The following is an 11579-nucleotide window of genomic DNA, read 5'->3' as shown; positions in this document are numbered from 1 at the left end:
TATGTATAGTGTACACCGGTGTTATACAGCGCTATTTCAGTTCTGTCCCTTTGTATATTGCAAAACACTTTACGAGATTATTGAAATTAATGTGTTATTTTCAGGTTTATGAATACCTTCCGTGTGTTTTCGTAAGTGGGGTAATTACTTTTGGATTTAGTGGGTGTAACATTTTAGGATTAGGACAGTTTCCCCCAAATGTTGGTATGTTCACTTTTCTGTTGAGGGTTATTTTGATAATGTGGTGTCTGTGTGTTAGTGTTAGTATGTGTGTGGTGGGGAGGGTTGGGTTGGGCTAAGTGCTTGCTATTTTGCTACGGGAGATGTTGTTGGGCGTATTTTCACTCTCAGAGACGATCGTCGTCCTTGACAGTCCATGAGTCGTCGCCATCCAAACTATTTTACATGGACACAGAGACATGTGAGTAACAAAGAAGACAAAAGGCTATGGCTACCTGGAATTGCAATAGAGATCAAAGTGAACGAAACATCCCTTAATTTGATCGAAAACGCCGAACAAAATTTTGATAAATTTGAAAACAATTTTGACCCAGCGAAGGGTAAACTCGTCACACAACAATCGGCACCGACACTGCAACGTACTTAAACAAATAAAAGTCACTCGAAAGGTCCAAAAGCAGCGAAAATGATTTCCCAAATCAGAAATTGAGTCCCGTTGTGAGTGTACGTCTTGCTCGCACGGCAGTTACTCAAAGAATGAGGGTTTGTTACCACAATCCCTCTGGTTGCTATGTCTCAAGATCTATATGCGGTAAATGACGTAGCTCTTCCGCCTCCAGCAGTGTGAGTAAGTTTCCATTTTTGACTACCCGTCATATATCACGAGGGTACACTCATGTGGTCATATCACGGACTGCGGGTTGATATCTGTGTCCACCTCCCTCAGTATTTTAAGGCAATGTCTAGGTATGTACGTACAAAAATATCAATGTATATATTTTACTTCCTGTTTTTCTTCATTTTATTGTTCGCCAATAAAAGCTATACGTAAATAACGACGTATTTTGTATTGATGCGTCCCCCCAAAGTCCAAACTGCGCAGCGAATTTATTGATTCGATCCACTACGCCGATTCAAGCGATAGCAAACATTACAACCACGATAGTATCACCCATAGACACATTGACACTATGACACTATTAGATTGTAAGAATAAGCCCAGTCAACCTATTGACCGCCATTGCAAACCATACTAAATTAACAGTTCGACAATTAATTATATAATGTTGTAACAAGGCTAAATATTGCATCATACTCTGATGCAAGTACCCGTTTCATTTGTTATGACCACGACTGATTCGTGTACCCTCGGTTACGAATAGGAGTTGGTTTTCGGACAGAAGTGCCATGAGACAACAATGAGAGAGAGAGAGAGAGAGAGAGAGAGAGAGAGAGAGAGAGGAGAGAGAGAGAGAGAGAGAGAGAGAGAGAGAGAGAGAGAGATTACACCAGCACGTGTTGATAAATCCGAGGCTTTCCAAAGATAGTTTTACTTTTATCAACGTGTGTTCATATATGTGATATCAGAAGACATGAAGATTAGATTCTACTTATCATTAAAAAAAATCACTGTTCATAGATTTCATTGAAACTGGTGTACGTCTCTGAACACGATACTGTAGTGTTGCGATTTCATTGCACTGTGACGTCATGGCATTGTGAGTACTGTAATTGATGATGATAAAGCAGTGTTACCTCATGTAAATGATGACGTCAGGACATTGTACAAAATATACTGTCAAAACGATATTTTGGATAATAACTATATTTATTACCTACGTGGTACTTCGTAAAGGTGTTTCATAACAAAGTGTTATGACACATATTTGTCATAACACCTTCGAGTGATTTGATTGGCTAATACGTGAACTTTGACATTACTGTCTGGTACTACTTTCACCACTCATTCCATTCATGATTTTCATTCAAGTTTTCACACCTGAGAGCATGTAAAACGAAAACACTGCTATAGAATTAGATAAAATTTATTTCATTTATTGTGGTTACAAGCATTATTTTCAAATCTTTGTTAACTCAAGTGTCTGTAATAAAAACGAAAATAAAACAATCTATAACAATACGTAAACAAACACGTCTAGTAGGCCTCTCATGAGTGTAAACAAATATGGCGTCGCCCGTAAAAGTTATTGATTTCGTCAAAACTGACGGACAATTGGCTGGAAGGGTTTTGAATGTTACGAAGAGATTGAATACCTTCTGCGTGTATGTTGCCAAGACTGCACAGTAACACACAACATCAAAAGACGAGCGGCGCTCTTGTATCTCTATCACTTGTTTGAGGGACATTTTAGAAGTTGAGGTGTACAAATAAGACAAATTGTATGGATAACAACTTCTGCTTGACAACTGTACAAGAATCTGCACCGAAACGTCGCAAGCACGCAATAAAGAAGTTGTTATCCATACAATTTGTCCCATTTGTCTCTATCACTGCCACTGTCAGCTGCATCCATTCGCATCCTCCCGCACACACATAGTGTCACTGCCATGCCTCCCGTGGTTTCTTATGTAGGGGTCAAAAGCACTTCCAAGAATCTGAACACAATGGACTTGAAATCGTTTTCGTTCGAGGTTTTAAGCTGTGTTTTCAGACCCAATTTTCGGTGGAGTCTTCAACATGAACATCGAATCTCGACAAGTGGGAATTCCAAGCCGCGATGAGAAGGCGTCACTGGCATCCTGCGCAAAGCGTCGCCGAATTATTTACAGTAACTCGTCCCCCGATGAAGAACATTAAGCACAACTATTTGAGACATACAGTTCCCTGTTATTCACGTTCCTCTTTGCTGTTGAGGTTGCCGCTCCTAATTAAATGCTCCCCAGAATCCTTTTCTCAGGGAACACCTCTCAAAATGACGACTAGCCCGACAGTGATGGGGACTGACGTTCAGGCTAGATTTAGGTCACGTAGTCAAGTTCAAAATATTTACACTTCGCAAGTGTTTTGATGAATCACATTATTGCTTTTGAAAACAAATCCTCAACTGAAAAGAATTAAAGTTTCATTACGTTTTGATTCTGTCTCAATTTGTTTATTTTCTTGTGATTTGACGCCGTATAGGAAATACATTGCCTCTACGCAGCGTACGTTTTCCTGGAGTGAAGCGGTTGACATTCCAATCACCAATATGATGTATTAATCCGCGTTACATGGTTCTGTATAGGAAAGCAAAACGTTCCTTTATTTTAACGATATTTCCACTTTTAGAACGTGGGTAATAAATAGGATACAAAACTCGTTCCCCTTTCATATCAAGTTTATGTCCCTCGTGAAACATAACATGCTGTCACTCTAGAACTAAACAGGAAACAAAAACAACTGGTTCTAGGTGCAAAAATATTGTAAACTTTCAATAAATAAATCACCACCACACATTTCCATGAAAAGTCGGAGAATCACTGAAATACCCTGCCTCAAAGAATAAGCTGTAAAACATTATATTACCACGACATGACCGTACAAAATTACTTGTTTTGTGCCCAAACCACCACTCTAGAAGTGACAAGTGTCAAAAACCATCAAAAGTATCAACTTTGGATGTAAATGGAAACATTCAGTGTTAATATTTATGCAAATTTAAGTGCCTAGAAGGCACCATACGACAATTCAAGATGGCGGCCAAAATGGCGACCATTTTGATTTTATTTTTCAAAACAAAAATATGTCAAGTAATTTCTACATCCTTTAGCAATACAGAAAAGTCAAAATGAAAGTGATCAGTATGATAGTAGTAAAACTATTCATGATTAACTGTGACGTGTTGTCGGGCAGCAAACTAAGTGTCATGAAAATGCTCACTGACCTCCACCACATAAAATGGCCTGTGAAAAAAGACTGACACGACAATCTGAGAGTATTACAGACCTTTTCATGAGCCCAAGACATTATACTAACTGAAAATAGTGTCAAAACCAAATCAGTACTGGGGAGGCTACGACATCAAATTTTTCAGCTGCCTCCTTCTGGACTACATCCCAAACTGTGTTCCACAGGAGATACGGTATCATTTATACACTGACATTTTCCCTGATATGGACTTCTTTTACCACCCCGATATGGGCAGTATCGGCATGGTGAAATCTGACCCCGAGCAAGATATCTTCACCGTCAATATTGTACACAACATCGCGGAACGTTAATGAATCGAATGACATCACGTCAAGAATGACGTCATGCCACATCATCCTTTCACCATGGCCGGGGAAAGGGTGCTAGCGTCTTTATCACGACGATTACTTCAACTAGAAGACTTAGTGGAGAGGGAGGAGCAAGGAAATATGGAAATCGAAACGAAGCAGTATGTTGAAAGTATGAAGAATGGCAACACAAAAGGAAAATTGAATATGACGTGAAGATTCTTCACACCTGTGAAGTATTCCATCTGTCGTGGATTTACCGATCTCTGTCTGCGACAAAGGTGTTGTATCATTCTATTAGGGTATGTCTATGCAACAGACAGCACCTTGTGACTTCTTCATCAGTTTTCATGCTTCCGTACGCTCTACAAACACTATATGAACCGACAAAAGCATGCTTGCTCCTGATATTTGTCCATACCTGAAAATGTTTACTCTCTATGTTTTCTGAGTTTATTGAATACATTGAACGGAATATTTGTCTTCGTTGTTTGTATAAGTTATTATTAATAAACAATGTGTATTTGGACAAAACAATCAATACTAAAAAAAAATAAATAAAATAAGTAAAAATTATTACACTTCATTTTTCATATCTTGTCCGCTATGATCCCTCATCCCATATCTGACCTCGACCGGACGGCCTGGGTCAGATATGAATGTCTTGGGATGATAGGGGGAAGATATGGAAAATGAAGTGTAGATCTAATAATCTCTACATATCTCTTAGGATATATCATCTTGACAGTATTCAATTATAGACTGGTGAATTCGGTCAATACCTGTTTTTAATGCACCCGCGAAAAGCAATGTCCGAGGACGAAGTTCGAGGTGAATAGTGCTTTTCACGAGTCCATTAAAACAGGTATTGACCGAATTCACCAGTTTATAATTATTTTATTATGTGATTACCGGAAAGGCGCTTCTAAAACATGTCCATTTAGTCAAGAAAGGTAATTCTATTTTCACTACAAACCAATAACGTTATATCAACAATACTGTGACATTGAATGACGTCGTTGTTTATTGTTGACATAACGTTGTTGGTTTGTAGTGAAAGTAAAATTTAGAGAGACAACGTGTAAGTCTGAGGAAATATCAGTTCGAAGGGTTCGAAAAGCATCTGATATAGCACAAAAAAAGGACATGCCTCACTTCCTAAAGAAGGCTCTCACTGGGGTGACGATGTTCGTCACTTTCATTTATGCTCTTTAATCATGTGCCTTAGCTGGAATACAGACATACGGCCATGTCACGTTGGGGTGGGGGGTGGAGGGTAATAACCAAGCCCGTTTTAATACCCATGTCGGACTGTCACTGTCTCTCGGAGCCTTAGGAATTTTGATAGGTGCAGACTCGGCGGTATAAGAAATTGGAGTTACGTCCCTTAGTGAGTCGTCTGCTCGTCGGCATGGCAAGCCTTTCAGTGACGTGAGTCCTAAAAAAGATTCAGTGTCAGAAAATTGGCAGTGACACAGGTATGGTGTTTAATACCATCATACTGTAATTATCAGTAATGGATATCTGTTGTCAGCAGAGAGGCTGGAATTTTGTTTTCATTATCAATAGATCACAACCATGTCTATGACTAAACACACTGTCATTACTGCAACAACCACAGCTGTCAATACTTGAGAAATACAATCAATCCTTATGTGTTATTTTCACTATAGGTATTGTAAATCAGCTGTTATCTCACGGTGTAAGTTATTTCTCTCACGCAACATACATTAGCTATAATCGTCTTCTTGACACGAATTTGTCACCGATTCGTCAACCTTTATATACACAGCTTCAGCAATAAAACAGCAACGAAACCAAGGAACGCATGCATCGGAACGGCCATACTGTTGTATAAAATGCATGTGACATCGTTGCCCAGCTAACACCACGTAACTGGGCCAGTATTGGCCCAGTGAAGTCAGAGCATCAGGCCCATTTAATTCATTCCGGAACTGGGCCTGTACTATTTAGCACACTGGCATTGAACTTTCCCAGTACAGGCAGAGAACTGGCCCAGTACACAACCGTAACGGTTGCCTAATTGGCCCTTTACAGTTTGACCGGCACTGGCCCAGTTTTAAGTTTAATACCGTTTCTACACTTTGTAACAAGCTGATACCAAACAAAATTAAAAGGAGAAAAACAAAACAAAACACAACACAAGTTTATCCATATGAGTTTAATTCCTCCTGAATTGAACTTATGTTTTTAATTAGATATGCAAACAGGTTTTACGTGATCCTAACACATGGCTTACAGGATGAATGGCCGAATGTTTAAAATTTTCCAAATGCTCTTGTCTTAGCAAAATTTATACTGCATGTTATTATTCAAAATTTAGCTCAACACTTAACTTGAGTAGCAAAAGTAGTTTCTACAAGTGATTCAAAACAAAGATTGTTAACTCTTAGAGCCACATATGACATCAGTTTACACTCTGAAGTATGGAAAGTCTCAACCTCTACCTTTTGGCCATCTCTCTAGAGCAGACAACATGGTCCTGAGATAATCTCCCTCGATTCCCCAGACAGGAAGTGCACCAGTACAGTAATGTGGTGTTGCGTTGAAGGTAACCATCCATATGTGGCCCGGTACAGTTTTGCATGTAACGGGCCACTAGAGGTAAATACTGGTCCAATACTAGCTCTGAACGTTATGCTAGTACTGCCGGTACAGGCCAGAACGACGCCAGCACTGGCCCAGTAATGTGATGTTAGCTGAGTGTATTAGACACGACCATACACAGTAACGAATATTTCACGAAACACAATACCTCTTGCACAATGAATGGAGACAACTACATGCAGTTTTGTTTTGGGGTTGAGGAATATGGACCCCCGTTTAGGGTTCCCGGTACTTCCTGTATTTGGTACAAATGGATCTGGACCTACTTTCACAAAGCACTAAGGTGATCGTAAATTACTAAGGTAACCATACTGCTATGTTAAAGAATGGATTAAGGTTAACCAAGGTTACGGTTGCTTCCTGAAAGGAGCCCCAGCTTGTAAATTGAGTGTCAATTATATTTTCAATGACGCGAAAGAGGAAATATGTTACCTACCAAAAGCATGCGTCAAGTTGCCTTGCAGCACTCGTTTTACGTCACACATATACACGTGGCTACATTTGTGGCTACAAACATCAGTAACAATGTAGAGAGGTCCATGGCCGTGGGTTCGAATAACTCCCTCCATCAAAAGTTTCTGCCAGACACTCTCAAAACATTACTGACGCCAGTGGTGCTCATAGCGTTTTTAAAGACACAGAAAACTACGGGAATTGCCTTGCGTAAAGATTTTAGAGAAGTCAGGGTTTACCCTGAACTTCCTGGATACACGTGGGCGTGTCTTGAGGCGTCCCAGTAATTGTCTGAGAATAATTTTCAGTGGGTATTTAATGACATTACTAAAAGCAATTGGAATTTTTTTTATAGAAGGTGAGCGGTACAGAAATGCAGAAATAGCTGCGGCGATGCAGTGATTTAACATTTTAAAATATGAAAAGTAATTGTCAACTACTGGTAAACACATATAAGATGATCCACGACCTGACAAATGACCCCAATTTGCATACTTGGGAACGCCCCACAGAACGATCCACTTGAAACATGAGGGAGACAGGTTGTCTAATAAATACCGAGAAGTTCATTTTCCCCGTGCGTTTCACGCATGAATTGTTATAGCACACTCGATTTGGAAACAGGTACAATCCCAACGAATTGAAATCAACACAATATGCTGAGCAAATATGTTTAGGACCACGGATCCACTTCACGAAGCAGATGACATTTTCCTTCTTTTTTAACAAAATTGTTGAATATCTAAAATGCTTGCCAATGCCCCAATCATCTATTTGTCTTCGTCTTAACTAAAGGTTAGCGTGAAATATCAGTATCTTGTGCCTGAAATTGCAGTCTTATCATTCAAAGGAATATGCGGTGTTGTCTTAATGGGTAAAGTTGACTTTTCGTCTGCTAAATATTAAATAGATGATACTACATATAGTTAATTGTGTTTCATTTAACTTTTTAAAATGTTAAAAGTTATCTGTTACTGAATGGTGGTGGCTAAATCAGAGTAGCAAGGGGGAAATATTTTTATCCCATAATTTTGTTCTTATTTCTCTGTACGTGCTGATTTTCGTCCATAATTCCGCTGGTGGTCGACCGGGAATGCATGTCTTGGAAATTTATATAACCGGTTCCAGAGAAATGGTTAGTATTCTAACAATATTTCCAAATTTCTGTCATATTTTTATTATGTTCACCAAAATTGTGTACAGAAAACTGAAAATAACTTTTGACTTTGATAAGTCAGTGAGAAATATCTTTGTACACAAATTTGTCGGTAGATTTTATGTCATCTTTTCTGTTGACGGTTGTCGGACATTTGTCCACTTGCTTGCTATGATATGGTGCATTATCCATAACGATGACAGAGTGCAGTGGAAGGTTTGGGATCAACTTTTCCTGGAGCCATTTGGAAAAATTGTCAAAGTTCATCTCGTCATGACAGTCTGCAGATTTGAGTTTGGAATAAAAAACAAGCAAAGCATTTGGAACAAAACCGTTTTCACCCCCTGCATGAACCACAATAAGCCGAGGTCCGCTGCCAGACGGAGGTTGAACCCCATTTATTACGACTTCACCCTCAAGTTGCCAACACTTTGGGACAATGTGGTGTATATGCAACCATGTTTCATCGATAAAGATGAGTGTTCGATTTTCTTCTCTGTATTTCTTTATTGCACGCAAGTATTGCAAACGCTTGGAAACAATGTCATTACGTTCCAGTAAAAGTTTACGGTTTGACTGCGTTTTTCGCCACCTAAACCCCATGTCTTTGAGATTTTTTCGAAAACTTTCCTTAGAACCCTTGTAGTTCAACTGGCACTTTGCCATATCATACATCGTATCCAGAGTGGGTAGTTGTTTTTTTCACGCCATATAAACTTTGTACAAATTGACGGACTGCACACCGGTCGAAATCATCAAGTTTCTAACTGCAAGTTTTGGGTTTGCGCAACTTGGTGGGACTGATAAATGTAGGTCCACTCGCACTCCTACCACCTTCTGCCTTAATGCGCCTTAAAGTTGCCGTTGAGAGTCCAGTAGCAAGACTACTTTGTAAAAGAGAATCTGCTTTGGTTGCACAATTTTTGTCCATATACATGATAACATTGTCTGCTATCTCCCTTGCCTGAGATTGAACTATTTGCCCATGTTTTCCTAACTTGGACATTTTTTACTACAACTGAAATCTGTTTAACAGTATGTATTGAGACAGGTGTAAAACAGTAGCGAGACTGGTGTTACATAGTAGCGAGACAGGTGTTAATCAGTAGCGGTGTTGATTTCATGTCACGGTTAGCATGTATTGCACGTGCATAATCGTCAAGCTACCTGTAGCAGCCAAGTGTACTCGCCCAAATCGTAGTACCGCCTCTCTTGTCACAAATGCGTTTAGTGCGCAGGATCATCTAATATGTGTCTACCAGTACTGAACATTTAGAACGTTTGGTTATATTTGTAACATTGTAAGAAGGCAGAACACAGGAAATTGCATATCCTGTAATTTATGCTGGGTGCCTACACGCGTATTAAGTTTTGCCTGTCGATGTTCATGACCTTCTGATTCGATTTTTCCTTATCTAGCCGGGACGGTAGGGTAACCTAATCGTTAAAGCTTACGCACGTAACGCATATGACCCGGGTTCGATTCCCCACAACGGTATACCGTTTCTCCACTTGTGTGAAGCCCATTTCTGGTGTCCCGCTCTGTGATATTGCTGAAAGCAGCGTAAAACCGTCACTCGCAGCCTCTTTGTATTTCAGTCATAGGACTAACGAAAGCAATAAACTGCATGAATGGGTCACAGTCCAAAAGAAAATACAGTCATGGCAGTAGTTTAGTCGGCCCACATCGTAAGTCTACTTGCTATTGTCTCAATCCTCGTCTCTTGAGTACCTTATATACCTCAATACAAGCTTACATCTAACGAGGGCATAGTCGACTTGCGTGAATTACCATTGCTGGCTAAGACAAGCATATTTAGGCAAAGCGTATGAAACGCAACTTGTGACTGGTTATTTATCTCTTCACCTTACTACATCAGATACTGTTCTCTCGCAGTTGGTAATTATAATTATCGAAGAACAGAGAGCGACGTCTTTGCGTTCCGAATTCACGAAATGTATTGTACTGATGGTGTGAACATGATTTGGATCAATTTATGACGCTTTCGTACTCTCTTGGCATAAACCATTTAAGAAAAAAGATAGTCTTTGTTGCACATGAAGACCAATCATGTGTCAGACATGCTCCAAGGGGTGAAGCTCGAACCTCATCCAATCGTGAGTTGTCGGGGGGTGCTCAACTAATTTTTTGTGTACAGATCCCCTAGATTGTTGATCCCCTTAATGCTCAGCAACACACTTCAAGTAAAAGCTCTGAACTCCTTTTGGTATTGTGTCAGGGGGATGGAACAATCAGTGTGTCCCATTCACCAGATACTGTTCCGGTTAAAGGTATAATAATGCACAAAAAACCACAACCGCGTCAGATAGGTATTAAAATTTTACTCTGGATATGAAGTACTGAGACAATGAAGCGAACACCTTGCTTTGGTCGGGGAAGAGGGAAGGGGAGGGGAGGGATGGGATTGAAGGTCGCAAAGGGGGACACGGGGAGATCACTCAGACTGTACAATTAATGTCCACTGGTTTTAAGGTGAAAGAAAGACTCCTTTGGATGGTCAAATAAAACATTTCAACAGGGAATAACATCAACAACACATATGATGACATGAAGCAGAAAGACAACATGGCAAAAAGGCAGAACTTTTCTCATGCCCAACAAAAACAGTTTGTTTCAGTCATACATAATATAGCTTTCATTGAGTAGCAACTCAATACTCTGTGAGACATTTTAGTTGACATTTCTAAGCTAAGAAACATATTTCACACCAATCAACAAATGATTATGATTTAAATATACACAGAAACATTTTCACTAAGGACATATATGACACATTTTGAGGAAATGTACATCAGTTTTGAGGAGAATATTATACAAACAAAAATATACAAAAAGTGAAAATATAGGACATTTGTATATGCATATATGGGGCATAATTACGAAAAATATTTGCAAATATCACAAGATGGGAACCACTAAACAGAATATTGACCAGAATTGACACACTGTTAAAATTGGCTTTGCTAAGAAATCAAGTAAAATAATTTGATGTATATTTATTTGACTAAGTGCTCGAAACCTGTGAATACATATAAATAACTTGATGTAACTGTTACCCTACTTGAGCCTCATCCACTATTATATACAATATCCAGGTAAAATGAGCAAACTGACTAGCACAGATGCAACAACTAAGAGTTG

At 39.4% G+C, this 11579-nt stretch overlaps 1 protein-coding gene across 1 annotated transcript in view; it reads right to left on the bottom strand.

Moving 5' to 3' along the window:
* The window catches only part of LOC137294654 (ral GTPase-activating protein subunit beta-like), a 374261-nt gene that overhangs the window by 105146 nt on the left and 257536 nt on the right, over positions 1-11579 (bottom strand). The gene's annotated exons all lie outside the window — the stretch shown is intronic.

Source organism: Haliotis asinina, chromosome 8, assembly GCF_037392515.1.
Source record: "Haliotis asinina isolate JCU_RB_2024 chromosome 8, JCU_Hal_asi_v2, whole genome shotgun sequence".
Lineage (NCBI taxonomy): Eukaryota > Metazoa > Mollusca > Gastropoda > Lepetellida > Haliotidae > Haliotis > Haliotis asinina.
Note: the sequence above shows the minus strand (reverse complement) of the source record. Positions and strands in the feature narration are given on the sequence as shown.